Raw genomic sequence first — 17,402 nt, 5'->3', positions numbered from 1 at the left:
AGAATTGTGTGTACTGCAAGTAAGGTTTGAATTTGTGTTACAAACAAATATTTTTCTTGTTCAAACATTTTGTTTGTGCAAAAAATGCAAATTTTAAAATGGTATCAGGTTTTAATTTCTATAAAAATGTTTTTGTCTCCATATTGGCAAATTTAGGTAAAACAACGACTTGAAATTGGGGCAAAAATAAAACTAAGTAGAATTATTTAAAGTAAACATTTTGAGGGACATACTTCCTGCCTCATACCCCAGAGCATTTTTGCTCCAGATTTCATGAAATTTTGTTGAACGTAATAAGCCTATGCTAAATAGACGTATGCACATACTCTTATTTGTAATTTTAATAAACATTTTGTACAATTTACATTTCTATAAATCCTATGTAACAAAATGCAAGTTGGCTGAGATATGTGTAAGAATAGTAAGATTTTACTATGATACTTTTTTGAATTTTTTCTGGGGTCCCAATGACCCCTGTAAGTAGTTTAGACTGGTACAAAAATGAGTCTGAAAAGGATCAAAAATTTTTTTACAATTTTTCTGCTTTCGTATAAAGTATATTTTTCTGTTCTTGAACTAAATCATTTTAAGTTTACTTTATTTTTTAACTATTGTTTATTTTAGGTTCAGATGACAGCTTTAGGTATGACTATTTGCTAGTGTCAAATTTATAAAATGTGTTTATAGTTGATGACTTATGATGAAGAGTTGTGGATATTACTTACACACTCATGATTTTTTCCTTTGTTTTAAAATGTTTTTAGATGAAAGTCAAGCAGCTGTAGTTGAGGAGACAAAAAACATTAAAAAAGAGGTAAGCTTCCTTTTAAATGAGTATGGTGGCCTAAAATTCTCATGTGTGGAAACATTGGATTTCATGCGGCAGTTATTTAATATTCAAATATTCATTTTATTAAACAGCAAAATATAAGAGAGACCACATAAGTCAAACTTCTGTCTTTCAAGTGTTTACGAAAATTTTCAAACATTTAAAAAAATCTATTAATTGTTTGATTTAATTTTTTCCCTAAGTATTTCAAAATAAAGCATTTCATAATTTAAGAGTAGATGAAATAAGAGTACTCAAATTATTACATTACTGACAAAAATAGCAAACTATTTACTATATAATTTATAAATTAATTTTCTCTTTAATTAATAATACATTCAACTTTATTGTTTCAGATAGAACCATTGAAAAAGTTACCTAAGAAAGTCAAAGATCTTGAGGTGAGTCTCTTCTGCTTTCGGTATTGAGTTTGTACTTATGTATTTTAAATTTATAAGGTGTCATTTATTTTGACAGTAAAAATTTACAAATTTACATAACTAAAATAAACTCATTAAAAATAAGTATAAAAATAAAGTAATAAAGCAATTTTAAAACATGAGAGAATTTTATCTTCAGTAATTTAGGAGAGTTTGCAAAATAGATGTGTCCTACCCCCTCCCAAAAAAAAAACCCTTTTTTTTTGCACTGAATGTTCTTTATGAAGTTGTAAGAAGATATAGTGCTTAGACCAATTATATATAATGAAAGTAGTCGACAATAAGTCAAGGGTAGGTCCAGAGGAAAGTCATGGGGGTTATGCCCCTGTTAAAGTGACCAAGATTAATCTGTAGCTGTGTTTTGGGGGCTTTATTTCAAAAAAACTCCCAGGGACCTATTTTACACATTTATGACATCCTCCCCAGCCTCCTGAAAATGAGCCTCCTCCCAAATCCGGAACTGGATCTACCCTTGCAATAAGCAGCACTTGACGTATCATTTTTCATGCAGAAGAGCTGTAACTCACACGAAAGTGAAATAAATGGATGCAATTTTAGAATTATGCAGGTTTTGTTTTGGTGAGTTCTTCAGGTTCAAGTGCAGGGGTTGATCCAGGTTTTATTTTTTGGGTCCCCATTTTGTGAAAAAGCAAAATATTTTTGTGAATTTTCTTTATTTTTGTGAAAAAGCAAAATATTTTTGTGAATTTTCTTTATTTTTGTAAAAAAGACCTTCTCGTGATTTTTTTCTTGGAAAAGGTTATATAAAAGCATTTTTAGCTGTCGTATCATTATAGAAAAACCCTAGACAGGTTTCAGGGGTGATTGCAAGTTCTTGAAGAATACCTGAAAGCTGTCAAGAGAAAATGCGCTTGAGGGAGGGGGGAAGTAAGACCCTTAACATTTTATTCGTAATTTGACACATACATTACATTTATTGTTTTTTACAAATATACATATGCAAGGCACACTTTCTTAAGGTGAAAGTCTCACAACAGAATTCTTGTTTGCTCCTCTCAAATACTTTTAGAGCAATGAAAATTGCACATGCTGCTGAACGTAATGATAACTCCTAATAAATACAATATGAACAGACTCAAAGATATCACATATTTCTTAACACAGAAGTGAAATACTCATTAAAGATACAATGTATGTGTTTGTAAAACTTAAAAGTAATTAAAACCCAAAATAATACTGCACCAGCATTCAGCGTTTAATTTTTCGACATTCTTACAGAGTAGGTATTTCGTTTAAAACTTTGCAATTTAATTATGTTAATAAATATATAAAGAAATTTTATTTGTTTGCCTCTTAACAAGGTACAGTAAGCATCAAAAATGCGAAAAATTCGTTTACCATGGTGGATGTAAGGAAATCAAGATCTTCAAAAGAAATAAAAATATAAAAACAGCATATAAAAGAATTTTATTTTAAGTAAAGTTATTTTAGAATTTGATTCTGGAACTCAACACAAATTAATACTAAATATATATTGCGTAATCAAAATAAAATTTAGGATTTTCCTGAAAACAACGGAATTTCGGTATTTTCAAAGATAAATGTTTTGAACTGAAATGTGGGATAAATACGTGGCATTCTTACCACAAGTTAGCAAATGTTTTTTTTTTTTATTTCATTGTCATCTAAATTTCCCCCCAAAAATCTAACTAGAGATTCAAAATTCTCAGAAATGGCCCATTGCTTCCTGATTATAAAGTACAAAATTTAAATAAACTTACCAATCAATTTTCTGTTACTTTTTTTTTTTGCTTCATTTTCAATCTCTGCACTTTCAGATTTTTTTGAGAATTCCTTCTTTTGCACTAGATTTTTGTATATTGACAGCCTCTCTGTGATTTTTGCTGCACTCATGTTTTTTAAAAACTCTATAGGGTGACGGCTTTTCTTGATATCAACTCCAATATCAACTCCAACTCAAGGTTTGTTCGAATCACTAACGTTCATGAAAGATGAACACATTTTGCACAAAATACCCTTAGCTGAATAACTATAGTAAAGTCCGCTACACACCTTTTCATAATTTGCAATGTACTTTTCATTTATTGCATGCTTCTTATTTCCATTTGTACTCTCAAATAGAATGCTTGAATCATTATTTGATGGCTCAATCTCAATATCATCATCAGTTGAAGTTGCTCCAGATTCACTTCCAGTATTTTCTGCCTCAAAAATCGTTATACTTTTGCGAACTGCCTCACTGTCGTTTGATGTACTATCTTTTACTGCATTTCCCAAGTCCTCCAAAATGGGAACATTTGCGTTACTATCTTTTACCGCATTTTCCGAGTGCTCCGAAACGGGAACATTTGCGATACTATCTTTTACCGCATTTTCCGAGTCCTCCGAAACGGGAACATTTGCGTTACTGTTACTGCATGATGAAGTGGTGGTAGCGATTTTATCAGGGTTGTTAATTGCCAACTTGAAGAAATTCACAATATCTTGGGACTCAACATTCGAAGAGCGAAATTTTTTAACGTAATACGCAGAATTTTGGGAGGTACCTCCCATTGCAGGACGTCCTCGTTTCATATTTTAATTTCTTGAAGAATAATTTTCAACGAACAAGCGGTCTCTCCAAACTGAGATTATTGCGGCTGCTATCTCCAGCGCTTCATTATCCGCTAAAAACGTAACGAAATATTTTGCACAATACAAATTATAATCGAATAGAATAACAACTTCTTCGTCGATGCGCCAAAAAAATGTCCACTTAAACACGCGAAGGCGCGAACAAGCTAATTACGAAAAATATCATCTGCGCTCCTGGATGGCAAACGATCTGTTACAAAAGAAAAATTAATACCGAGAAGGAAAACGAACTGGAATAATATACAGTTACCACATTTTTTTAGTTTATCGTCTGCAGTTTTTAAAAAAATTTATCGTCTACAGATTACGCGATTCCCACAACTTTTTATAAAATCCCACTCAATAAAACTTCTTTTGCGCACTGTTCCCGTTGCTCACCATTAGCGGACATGCGTTAAAAAATTGTGAAATCGCTCATCTCGAAGTTTCATATTTATTTTAAGAAGACAGCAAGATTAAATAGAATGACTGACGATATTTTTCAGCTGGCATTATATTTTATCAATAAAAGAAGGAATCTGAGAATTAAACTGCAAATAAATAAATAAATAATAATGATACCGTTATTCTTTTGGTTTACTGTATGCTGTACGCTCAAACTAGCATGACTTTAGAAGTTATCTTTTGCTTCTACACGTAGTCTACAAGAAAAATAGCAGGAAAGAAAAAATGAATACTGCATTTTAAACCAGCAATTCTCCGAAGGCACCGGTCCGCGAGAAAATTTGACCGGTCCTCGAAGAATTATACCCGTTTCCAATAAAATAAAATTTCCTTATTTTATTTCTATTCCTAATTTTATACAATATTTTATGCATTAATATATCCATCACTTTGCATACGTTTTGTGGTTTCTCTCCAAGATTTATTCGCTTATGAAAATTTACACAAATTAGCTGCGCTTATTTTTTCATTCAATTTGTGTAAGTTATTAAAAACAATCTTACAATTAACTTTTGTAAGTTTATTTTAAGTAGAAGGTTTTTCTTTCTGGCATTCGTTAAAAAAAAAAGACAAAACAGATTAGTTTATTTTAGTGAAAAAAAAGTAAAAATTTCTACCGGTCCGTGAAATTTTTTGACGAAGTTTAACCGGTCGGAGTGTCAAAAAAAGATGGAGAAACGCTGTTTTAAACTAAAGAATATGAGAAAAAGTGGGTACCCCTAGCCTAATCACACTTTTTTTTTCATTAAATGCAATCGTGTCAAGTGAGCTTTCGAGAACGGACAGTATCAACTACAGACTACAGGGAATTTCGCCAATCGGTTGTTCGGCGTTTCCCCCGGCAGTCACTCATACTCTAACAGGATTTAATTAATTGCCATACAATACAATTTGCATCAGCATGCGCCAGTATTCAATGCGAATTTCTATGCAATTGATTAAAAAAAGGAAAATATAAGATTTTCAAGTGTTCTTTTTAATCTTCATTCGGGAATAATTTTCAGAAATTTTGCTCGTCTGTTCCGTAAGATAACCCCCCCCCCCCAACTATGAGCCTTAAGCTTTTTCAAAATAAACTGCAGAAAATAGAAACAAATTGAAAAAACAGGAGAATATTAAAAAAAATTTAAAAAAAAAAAAGAAAGAGGAAAAAAACCAGAAGATCTGCAACTGGCAAGGTTGTAATTTGCAGTTAATTTTGAGAATTAAAAGTGCATAATTTGACAAAATAATATGGATAAATAAATGAAGGATGCATGCAACTGAGACACAATTGAAAGTTACAAATGATTCAAAGGAATATTTAATTCAGAAGTATTTGGTCATTGAAGCAAATCAAACCAACAGAATATAGGCGATAAATTTGCCGTGGCGTGAAATGAGTCAGTCTTCATTTCGCACTCGTGGAATATCAGAAAATCATCGTTTCAATTCTTTATCATGTGCTCATTATTTTTCTTGGATTTTGGCTAGTCACCAATCACAAGCGTCCCTCTTCTGTCCCCATCTTGACGCTCTCATGCAAAAACACCTCACGCTGCAGGCAAACAGATAAAATGGGGGAAGGTGGAAGAGGGGTAGACTTCCGCGTAGATGCGTACACATTTGCAGTTAAAAAATATTGTGAAAAGGCTGCCTTTTTATAGGTTTTTGTGAAGGGGCTGCTTTTACGACGCGGAATTTTGTGAATGAGGCCGCTTTTGCGATGGCAAATTTTGTGAATGGGGCCGCTTTTGCCATGCGGAATTATGTAAAGGGGCCGCAAAGCGGTCCCAGTTTGGCGCTGGATCGACCCCTGAAGTGATCAGAGCCGTGTCCAAGGGGAGGGTTTTAGGGGTTAAACCCCACCCATTGGTGAAAAAACAATAAACCAAATGAAGAAAAAAACACATTTGGCTTAAAATTAACTTGAATGTTGAAGTTTGTGCACGGCATTTTTTTTTTTTTTTTACCATCCCCTTTTATGTTTCCTAGAAATTTAGAAATGCCTTCTCTTTATCGACTAAAATCATATTTTGGAAAAAAAGACATATCTTTTTTCAGAGAGTAAACTATTGAATCACATTAAAATTGCCAATAATGGGAAAATGACATTAAATTGGAGTAAAAGGAAGTCATGTGATGCACATATCAGTTCATTTGTAAAAGGAAGTAAAAAGAACTGTTTATTGGATTTTTTCGAATTGTAGCCTATGTCACTCAGTAAGAAAGCACTTTTCATATAGTGAAGAAATTTTTCAAATAGGTGCAGTGGTTCCAGAGATTACCTCGAACATATAAACAAACAAAAATCCGCCCTCTCTCTTTATAATATTAGTATAGATTAAAGCAAAAAAAGACAAAGTTTTCTAACAAATCTAAATAGTACCGTTTCTCGAAGATACTTTAGCATTTATAGTTCAGCTGCAGCGGTGTCAGTGTGACGCTCCAAAATCTCCATATTGTTTGTTAAATTAGTAGTTCTATACTTTATTGTATGTTCTATGCAGGAGTTGTATGTTTAATCAAAACAAACACCGAATATTTGTCGCATTTACAATTCCGTTCTTGCAGCAATCATAATTTACAATTATTATTTAAGTGCGTATATATTTTTTGAAGCCCAGTGGCTCAGTGGTAGACTTCCACGCCACAGGTCTGGGTTCTATCCCTATGTGTTGACTTAATGGCTCATCCCTTTGGAGGACCGATAAAATTGTTGACCTAACAAATTTTGTCTAACTCCCGCAAGGAAGGTAAACACTAAGTTTAGCAGATGCCTTCTGTTTCACATTCCTGTAGCTATCAAGTGAATGAAATGTCAGAATTCAAGTTGTATGGCTAAATCATTTTATTTATAATTATCCTATAATTAACAACTATAAAAACAAAAACTATAACATGAGTAAATTGTATAAACAAATATGAGGAATTTCAACTCTCAAAAACATCCTTCATGTTCCAAAAGAACATCTTCCAAAAAACACATTTGACACCCTAATTTGACTTATCCTAAAAAATGTTTCAAAAATTTTAAGTCCCTAACTCTCATGGCGAAACTCTAAAAGCCATCCCCTAAGTGCAGGACGTCGCCACAACAGCGAACGATCCTCTCAAAAATACGACTATCGTCAGTCGAAAATGAGAAACGCGAGCAGAAGAAGTGATTTCCTTCTCATTTCCCCCTGCTTATATAATACGGCGCACTCTATGCACGTCACGCCGGATATGCCTACGTAAGAGCTCAGTCTGGATGCTTCCAGAACATTCGATTTGCCGCGGAGCTATCGGGAGATTACATCATCTCCGCTCATGCTCTGACGTCACATCCTTCTTCCTGACGAAACACGTCGTTCGAAGTCGCTCTGATGTTTACAGGTTGATTCTCCCGTACGCGAATTGAAACAAGCGTCCTTTAAGGGACAAGATTAACTGCCTTTTCATTATTAAAGAAATACAAGTGAGTAAAAACATTTACACTTAGTTTTCACTTAGCTTTCATATCGAATTGTTGAGAATATTTCTCAAATAGACATTTTTGGCTATCAATGCCCTCCCTTCTCGACAATTCATTTGATCTCACATATTCATTTAATTTCAAGCATTATCTGATTTAAATTTCCAAAAAAATTCTCACTCTTCAAAATTTCTTTAAAGACAATTTATCACACAAAAAATTAGTAAATTTTTAAATCTAAATCTCACGTTAGTTAATTTTTATCGTTTCAAAAATTCGTTAGTTTCAACATTTTGTAAAAACAAACACTTAATATTCTTCTTGAATTTAAGTAAAACAACATTTGCACATCACAACAATAATATCACAAAACATAATTTTTAAAGTCCTATAGGAGTCCTAGAGAAAAAAAGTTCAACCATATTCAGTCCAAAAATTCTCAGTCACAATCGTATCTTCACAAAATGTCACTGATCTTAAAAAAACCCCGCAGTTGACAAAAGCTCATGTGGGTGGACAGACATCAGATTTAATCTGAAAAATAACGATAAAAACCACAAGTAACTGTTCTAATATCAGCAATTTAACAACAATTGTATAATATGTATAATCATAATAAACAGTTTTGAATATAAGTTCAAGCTTCATTTTTGATCAAAAAAATAAAAAACAGAAGTATATAAGCTCATTTTTACATTAATTTAAGTTGACAATCCATACTAAAAAAAATTTAACAAAAACATAAAAAATGACTTTCTGCACGCGTTTTTCACAAATGACTGCTCATCATCGAAAAATGATTATCAAAAAATTACAAACACTTTCTACAATAGATTAATCACTTGAATTGAAAAAAATTTCTTGGAAAAATTTTAAGTCGTTTTGGGTTAGTGGCTTCGTGAAAATATCTGACAAGTTAGATTTACTTTCTACATATGAAACAGTAAAAATATCTTCAGCAATCAAGTCACGAATAAAAAATAATTTCACATCAATATGTTTACTCCTGTGATTTTCAATTGGTGATTTTACAAAATCTAAAGAAGCTTGATTGTCAACATAAATAATTGCTTTTATTTTTATGAACTTTAAAAGTTTATTTTTCAAACATTCTTCCAGAATTCTGTCAAACCACAATGTTTCTTTTGCCGCTTCTGTCAATGCTATGAACGATTCCATAGTTGATAAACTAACACTCCGTTCTTTAAAAGTTCTCCATTCAATAGGAGCTTTGTCTAACATAATTATTTGACCCCCCAAAGAAGTTCTGTCATCTTTATTTGATGCGAAGTCTGCATCTGAAAAAGCTACTATTTGGATTTTACTGCATTTTAATTTTAATTTTAAATTTCGGGATTGATAAACATATCCAAACAATTTTAAAAGGCCATCCCAATGACGTTTTCCTGGGTTATTCTGAAATTGACTAAATAAATTTACAGTGTATGCAATGTCTGGTCGTGTTCTATTGGCTATAAATGCTAAACATCCTAACAAATTACGAAAAGGAAACTTAGTCATTTCAAACTTTTCATTTTCTGTATTAGGACAGTCAGAATTAGAGTAAACAATGCCTTTACTAATTGGAAGAGAGGTAGATGTGAATTTGAATTTCTTAAAACGATCATACACTTCTTCTATATAGGAAGATTGATGTAGATACAATTCCTTTCCCATTAATTCAAATTCTACCCCTAACAATTTCTTTGTACTTCCCAATACCTTCAAATCAAAATGTTTACTTAAAGAATTAATTGCACTGTTTATATGACTTTCCTTTTTACCAAAAATCACAATATCATCAACATATACAAGCAATAGAACATTAGGATTAAAATATGCACAGTTACATGATTCAAATTTCTTAAAACCAATTTGTGATAAAAACTTGATCTAATTCATAAAACCACAAGCGTCCACTCTGGTGTAACCCGTAAATAGCCTTATTTAATTTACAAAAATAATCTTCCTTTCCTTTTGTTACAAAACCGGGAGGCTGGCTCATATATATCAAGTCATCAATTGGTGCGTATAAGTAAGCGCTCTTTACATCGCACTGTATATTTAACCAATTTGCACATGTAATTAACAGAGAAAAGAAAAATCTAATTATTCCAAAATTACATACTGGGCTGTATGTCTCATCAAAATTTTGGTTTTTGATCTGTTGCATGCCGTTTGCTACCAATCTGGCCTTATAAGATTTAACTACCCCTTTCTCATCTTTCTTTAAAGTGTAAACCCAGCGAGACCCTACTGGAACAACATTTTCCGGTAATTTTGCCAAATTCCAGACTTTTCGGCTATGCATAATTTCTAGCTCAGTCTCCATTGCTTTTTGCCATTCAGCACTTTCTTTTACCTTTAAAGATTGTTTGTAAGTCCTAGGGATTTGAATTTCATTTTCTAGTCATAAATTCTTATTGTTTTTCTTTGAGCTTACAGACACATTATTTACTTGCCCCTCTGTTAGATCTTTCCCTTTAAAACTAAACTTATCTGGATCGTATTTTATATCTTTTAATTTACAATACTTTTCAATGTCATGTTTAGATCTTAACCTTTTCTTTTCCCCTTTCTCATAATAATATACATCATTTCGTGTGCTATCCGGTCTTTTCACTACTTTTCTCACCCAAACTGCATCGCGTAGGTGTAAACCACTTTCGCTGTCAGAATCCTCAGATTGAGAACTCGTTTCCTTTTCCCCGCTAGCAATCGAGCTTTCAGAATCGGTCGAATCTGAACCCTGCTGTTCATTTGCCGTTTCATTCTCGCTCAAGGTTGCAGGCGGAAGTGCCATGGGCCATGATAGAACTCGATTCTCCCCCTCATTTGACTCATTTCGAAAGTCAGTTTGGAAAAAATAGTTTTCTTTGAACGATACATTTATTGATTCTATAATTTTGTTGCTGTCGGGCAGATAAATTCTATACCCTTTTCTATTAAACGCGTAACCTATGAGAACACCCTTTTGTGCTTTTAAATCCAATTTCTTTCTTAATTGTTTGGGCACACCAACAAACAATATTGTTCCGAAAGCGCGGAGATGCCTTATAGAGGGTTTTCTCCCCCCATAAAGTTCAAATGGGGTTTTAGTCTGATTGGCATGGCAAACCCTATTCCAGGTGTACGTAAAATATTTCATTGCCTCTGGCCAAAAATTCTGAGGTAAACCGCTCTCCTTTAAAATCACCCGCGTACTATCTGCAATTGTTCTGTTAAAGTTTTCTGCCGTCCCATTCTGTTCAGGAGAATAGAAATTGGTTAATTCATGATGTATACCTTTCTCCTTAAAAAAAATCATCTAACTCATGGTTTACGAACTCAGTTCCGTTGTCTGTCCTTACAGCCTTGACTTTCTTTCCCAAAAAATTTTCCGCTTTTATGATATGATTCATCAAAATTTCGGGTACTTGGCTTTTAAACTTTATAGGGTATAGAGAACTTCTTTTTGAAAAATCATCTATAACAGATAAATAATACCGTTCTCCATTTCTACCCTCAACATTGCAAGGCCCCCAAACATCACAAAAAAGCAAGTTCAACGGACTGTCTGACTTTGTATCCCCAATAGGTTTAAAACTCACTCTTCTGAATTTTCCTAATTTACAAGTGTCACAATTAATTTTAACATTTTTAAATTCTGGTAAACCATTAACAGCTTGTGAACTCCCTGTCTTTTGGATACATTCTGTATTTATATGTCCGAAACGTTTATGCCAAGTTTCAATATTTATATGATTGGACTCTAAAAAAGTATTTTCATTATCAGTATTACAAACAGGCAATTGGTTTGATTTTACAGAATCAACAATATATACACCATTTTCTAAATTTGCTTTAAAAATCAATTTAGAAGTTTTATCTAGTACTTTCACGGAGCCACCACCCCCTTCAAATTTAGCACCTCCCAAATCAAATTTGGGTCCGGACAATATATTTCTCCTTAACCTCGGTGAATACATGACATTTTCTAAAACAACAGATCTATTTCCGAAACGAACTTTAATTTCCCCGCTGCCTTCAATGGGAAAAGTCTGTTTCTTGACTGCTACTGCCATTTGAACATCCGTTAAGGGAGAAAATGTCCTAAACCAGTTCCGGTTATGGGTATAATGATGACTGGCCGCCGTGTCAAAAATCCATGTCGATTCCTTTACCCCTACTTCATTTAAATTTGCCTCTGATAAGAAAAAGGATCTATACTCACATCTGTCAGTTGATGGAGATCTCCGCCGGTCCGTTGTATTTCTATATCTGGCTCCTCTCCGTCGACGATTCCTCCCTCGTTGGTTCGATCTTCCCCTAGAATTTCCATGTCCTGTGGTGCTTCCTCTCTCGTTGACTGGACTTGGGGACTGGTTCGTCGTGGGATTTTGTTGTCTCAGCTCTGGGCAATCCTTCCTGAGATGTCCAATGCGGTCACATCTGTAGCATCGCTGCCGATTATGAACTGTCATCACCTCAAGCCGCTCCTTAGTTTTCGTCTTCAAAACCATGCGGTTCTCTTCAATCACAAGATCCACTACCAGTTTTTCGAACTTGAAATCCTGGTCACTCCTTGTAAGCATTGCTTGGACTAGATGATCATATTCTTTAGGCAAGTTTTGTAAAAGCTGGAAGCAGATACAGTCCTCAGGATATTCGGGATATGTAACCTTAATTCGATCAAACAATCGTTGTAAACGGGCCGCAAAAAGGGAAATATTTTCATTTCTTTCAGGTTTTGAATTTTGCAGTTCCAAGAACAGCTGCATCCGGGCGCATTTGTTATCCGGGTAGAAGAACAATTTCAATTTTTTCAATGATTCTCGGGGATCTTCGCAATTTTCGATAATCTTCCTAAGTCGTTGCTCAATATTTAAGAAAATCATAGAAACTGCTGCTCTCCTCCGAACATGGTAATCTTTAATATCCGATTTTGTGATTCCTTCCTCTTTGTTCTCGATCGGTTCTTCTTCTTCACCATTAACAATTTTCCAGCAGTTCCTGTCCATTAGCAGGAACTTGATGTTTGTCGCCCATTCGACATAATTCGAATCATTCAATTCTTCAATTTTAACTGTTTGGGTGGACATAGTTCTTTACTGGACAAAAATTTCGTATTGTTTTCAATTCAGAAATTCTTTCATCTCTTCGCTTCGATGAGATCGCTCAAAAAAATTAATTTCCAAATTTCCAATCGATATTTTATCCAACAACATTTCTTCTTCAAATTCACTTTCATCAGGCTGATGGAATGTGAATAGGGAAGGGCAATCTGGGCCCATAACCCTCTTGTTGACCTAACAAATTTTGTCTAACTCCCGCAAGGAAGGTAAACACTAAGTTTAGCAGATGCCTTCTGTTTCACATTCCTGTAGCTATCAAGTGAATGAAATGTCAGAATTCAAGTTGTATGGCTAAATCATTTTATTTATAATTATCCTATAATTAACAACTATAAAAACAAAAACTATAACATGAGTAAATTGTATAAACAAATATGAGGAATTTCAACTCTCAAAAACATCCTTCATGTTCCAAAAGAACATCTTCCAAAAAACACATTTGACACCCTAATTTGACTTATCCTAAAAAATGTTTCAAAAATTTTAAGTCCCTAACTCTCATGGCGAAACTCTAAAAGCCATCCCCTAAGTGCAGGACGTCGCCACAACAGCGAACGATCCTCTCAAAAATACGACTATCGTCAGTCGAAAATGAGAAACGCGAGCAGAAGAAGTGATTTCCTTCTCATTTCCCCCTGCTTATATAATACGGCGCACTCTATGCACGTCACGCCGGATATGCCTACGTAAGAGCTCAGTCTGGATGCTTCCAGAACATTCGATTTGCCGCGGAGCTATCGGGAGATTACATCATCTCCGCTCATGCTCTGACGTCACATCCTTCTTCCTGACGAAACACGTCGTTCGAAGTCGCTCTGATGTTTACAGGTTGATTCTCCCGTACGCGAATTGAAACAAGCGTCCTTTAAGGGACAAGATTAACTGCCTTTTCATTATTAAAGAAATACAAGTGAGTAAAAACATTTACACTTAGTTTTCACTTAGCTTTCATATCGAATTGTTGAGAATATTTCTCAAATAGACATTTTTGGCTATCAAAAATGAGTACCAAGCGGGCTTGGGAACTAAACCCAGGGGGTTACGTGTTAGGCTGACCACCTAACCGGAACACCTGCCTACACTGTAAAAAAAATCCGGAAACGTTTCTGAGTATATCGTGCAGCTGCGGTTCATGAAATTTTCAAAAACGTTTCTGAGTATTTCGGAATTCTCTTTCTGTAATGTCCAGAAACGTGTCTAAGTATTTCGGAATCCTCTTTCAATGTTTCTGAGTATTTTGGAATACTCTTTCTGTAATTTTCAGAAATGTTTCTGAGTATTTCAGAATCCTCTTTCTGTAATTTCCAGAAATGTTTCTGAGTATTCTGTGCAGCTGTGGTTCATGAGCGTTTCGAAAACGTTTCCGAGTATTTCGGAACTCTCCAAACAATTTTCAAAAACGTTTCCGACAATTTCAGAATCCTTTTTCCGTGATTTTTTTTTAAATATAATTCTTTACTATAGTATTGCATACCATATCAGTTTCAGTTCTTTCATATCTAACAGCAATGAAACAAACAATTTTAGAATCATTCGTGGATTTTTTTTTTCTGAATCTCTAATGACAAATAGCATGGTTAACAGCATAACATATGCACAGTTATAAATTTTTGAAAATTTATGAAATAATATAGTAGTTTCATTCCTATTCACAAAATCGTCAGGGGAGGGGAGGGGGGAACTTTCTCAAAAGTGGGATTGTTTGTTAAACAATCTTAAACTTCAGTTTTTCTCTCAATATTTTCAAGACAAAATTATCAACATATTGTATTTTTAATGCAGAACTTAAAAACATATCTTGTATCAAACTTGATAGCTTTTATTTTCGGATAAAATTTGACAGAACTTACCTTCCCTTCGCGTCAAGTCTATTTCTCTGACGAACAAAGTGTACCGAAAAGTGCCAACAGAGAAATTGGTGAATTTAAATATGACACCAAGTCCTCCTGTTGGAACCATTCGGGGTGATTCTTCTGTTCTTGCCCTTTTCCAGTTCATCACAAATATAAATACTTAATCAAAATAGGTTACTGATTTTATTTTTACAATGTGCGCAAAATACATTACATATTTTATTTATTAAAGCATTGAATTCTATTGCATGATTACTCCATTTCATATATACGAGATCCCCCCCCCCACACCATGAGAGTGATGGTGAACCCATAAAATGCTATAAAGCGCCTCCCCCCCTTAAAAAAAAAGCAATCCTGAAAATGTCAAGGGCAGTCTGCGTGGTGAACGCCCCTCGTCTTCTCCCCATATGTACATTGTATATTAAAAACATAGTATTTAAAAAAGGATCACTTTTAAAACAATGACATGAAATAATATTTCTTTTTATTTCGGCTTCTAAATGCAGCTGTTCCATTTTTGCCTCTGACTCATTCCTCCTGACTGTCCTATATTAAACTAGTATATCCACGAAGGAAATGTTATTTACCGAACAACTAATGTCAAGGAATTTTTTATTGTCAACCACATTCAACAAAATAAATAAGCACATGAATTAATTGCATAACTATGTTGCTTACTAATAGATAACTGGGCCATTTTCTAATGGTATAAATATTTTTAAATAAATGAATAAATTATAATAAAAAAAGATAAATAATACTGGCACATTTTTTGTGAAGCATATTACAATACTAGAAAACATTTGCATTACCATATTTTTAATGAATTAAACAATTGTTTTTTTTTTTTTTTGAACCAATGTATGTATATCCAAGTATTTCGAAATAACTTTTCTGTGATTGCTTTTCAAATATAAATCTTATTTCTTTTGTGTAATTAATCAGTTTCAATTGGTTACAACAAATAGTACACTGCGCACATAGGTATATGTAGGATAACTTTAAATTAATTCGATAAACCCAAAAACAGTTTCAATTGGAGCCTCATCAAATGCAAATCAACAAAAATATAAATGTATATAACAACATGTTTTAAAATATTCATTAATACTTACAAGTGAACATGAGCGGAAGAAAATCTAAGTACCTCCATTACAACTGAATAAGTAATCCAAAGGGTTTCGTTTCATTAAGTATAAAAACAGGTGTTGAAACTATTCACGCTTGAACACACAATATATATGTAATCATGGTCGCACCGGAAATTGTAAAGAAGCAAATCATTATTAACTAACTTAATAGCTGCGTACATTGTCTAAAAAATCAAGGGCAGCCCAAAATGCAAAGGCGTAAAATTAGTTTCGACACAATTTACTACTCTCTAGACATGAAATAACAAGCAATCCAATGCTAAACAGTTGCTGACTGCAACAACCATAGATAAGGAAAAAATAAGCTCTCGTTATTTTCGACTCACTGGCGCCAGTGTTGGAAGGATAAAATACGTTTCGAAGCATTGCGCCTGACTTCCGCTTCTAGATTTCTTGAAATAACAAAAAGCTTTCTGAATAATGAGGAGTTCGCTATTGGATGAAGGATTCTTACTATTTCGGAGACGTTTCCGATATATCTAGAAACGTTTCTGAAATTTGTTACAGTGTAGCACCCCAGAGCCCTTGGTCAGGAAGACTGAGATGAGCACAGTAGGCCTTAGTCCCCATGGGCTAGCGTGCCACTGGGTATGGTATATATTTTTTAACTCTACAAATTTTATCCCGGTTAAATGGGGGCCGATAAACGACGTTCCACCGAAAAAAATACAATAACAGATATGGTGATATTACTTAAAGTGAAATCTTCTAGGAATTTGACTCCCCGTTTTGTCCCTCATTATGACCATCAAACAGAAATGAATAATTTTTTGGCACACTGTTGTTTTCCTGAAAATGCAGAAATGAATGAAACATTATTGAAACCAAAACCCCTCCCTTTATGAAATCCTGGACACGGGCCTGAAGTGATATATTCTTATTTGCAATAATTTTAAAGAAAGTTTAAATAACTCCAGTAATATCTGAGACTGAATTAATAATTCAATAGTAATTGCACAAATTAGTACTTATATTCAAAAATAATGATGCCCTCATGAAAGTAAATAATCCAAAACTTTAATCAACATCAGTTATGAATGTGTATTAAAATGAGAACTAAATTTAAAAAGTATAAATGAAATTTTTGAATGCCTCTCTTGAAAGTCTGATCAGATTTGAGTTGCGATTCACTTACAGGGAGAGTGGGAAGTATTCATTAAAATATTTGGTAAATGATGCTGATTCGATATGTTGCTAACTTTGTAGAATCTTTTCTTGTCAACTTAGAACTATGCTGCGTTAATAGTGAGGTGTGGTACAATAGAGCTGTCGTTTACTAAGTTGTGGAATAACTATTTCAATATTATAGTTATTGAGTGCGTTGTTACAGGTCACAGCTCTGTGTTTTGTGATATGAATTTTGGGACAATAGAGAAAGGTTTACTATTAATAGTTTCTGAAAGAGACCAAAAGGTTGTTAAACTAGCAAGCATCAAAATTTGAATTTTATGTTGACCAGTAAATTGAAAATTTTTTTGATCTTAGAACAGTAGCAGACCGATTAATTTATATGTCT

This window comes from Uloborus diversus, unplaced genomic scaffold, assembly GCF_026930045.1.
Source record: "Uloborus diversus isolate 005 unplaced genomic scaffold, Udiv.v.3.1 scaffold_562, whole genome shotgun sequence".
NCBI lineage: Eukaryota > Metazoa > Arthropoda > Arachnida > Araneae > Uloboridae > Uloborus > Uloborus diversus.
Note: the sequence above shows the minus strand (reverse complement) of the source record.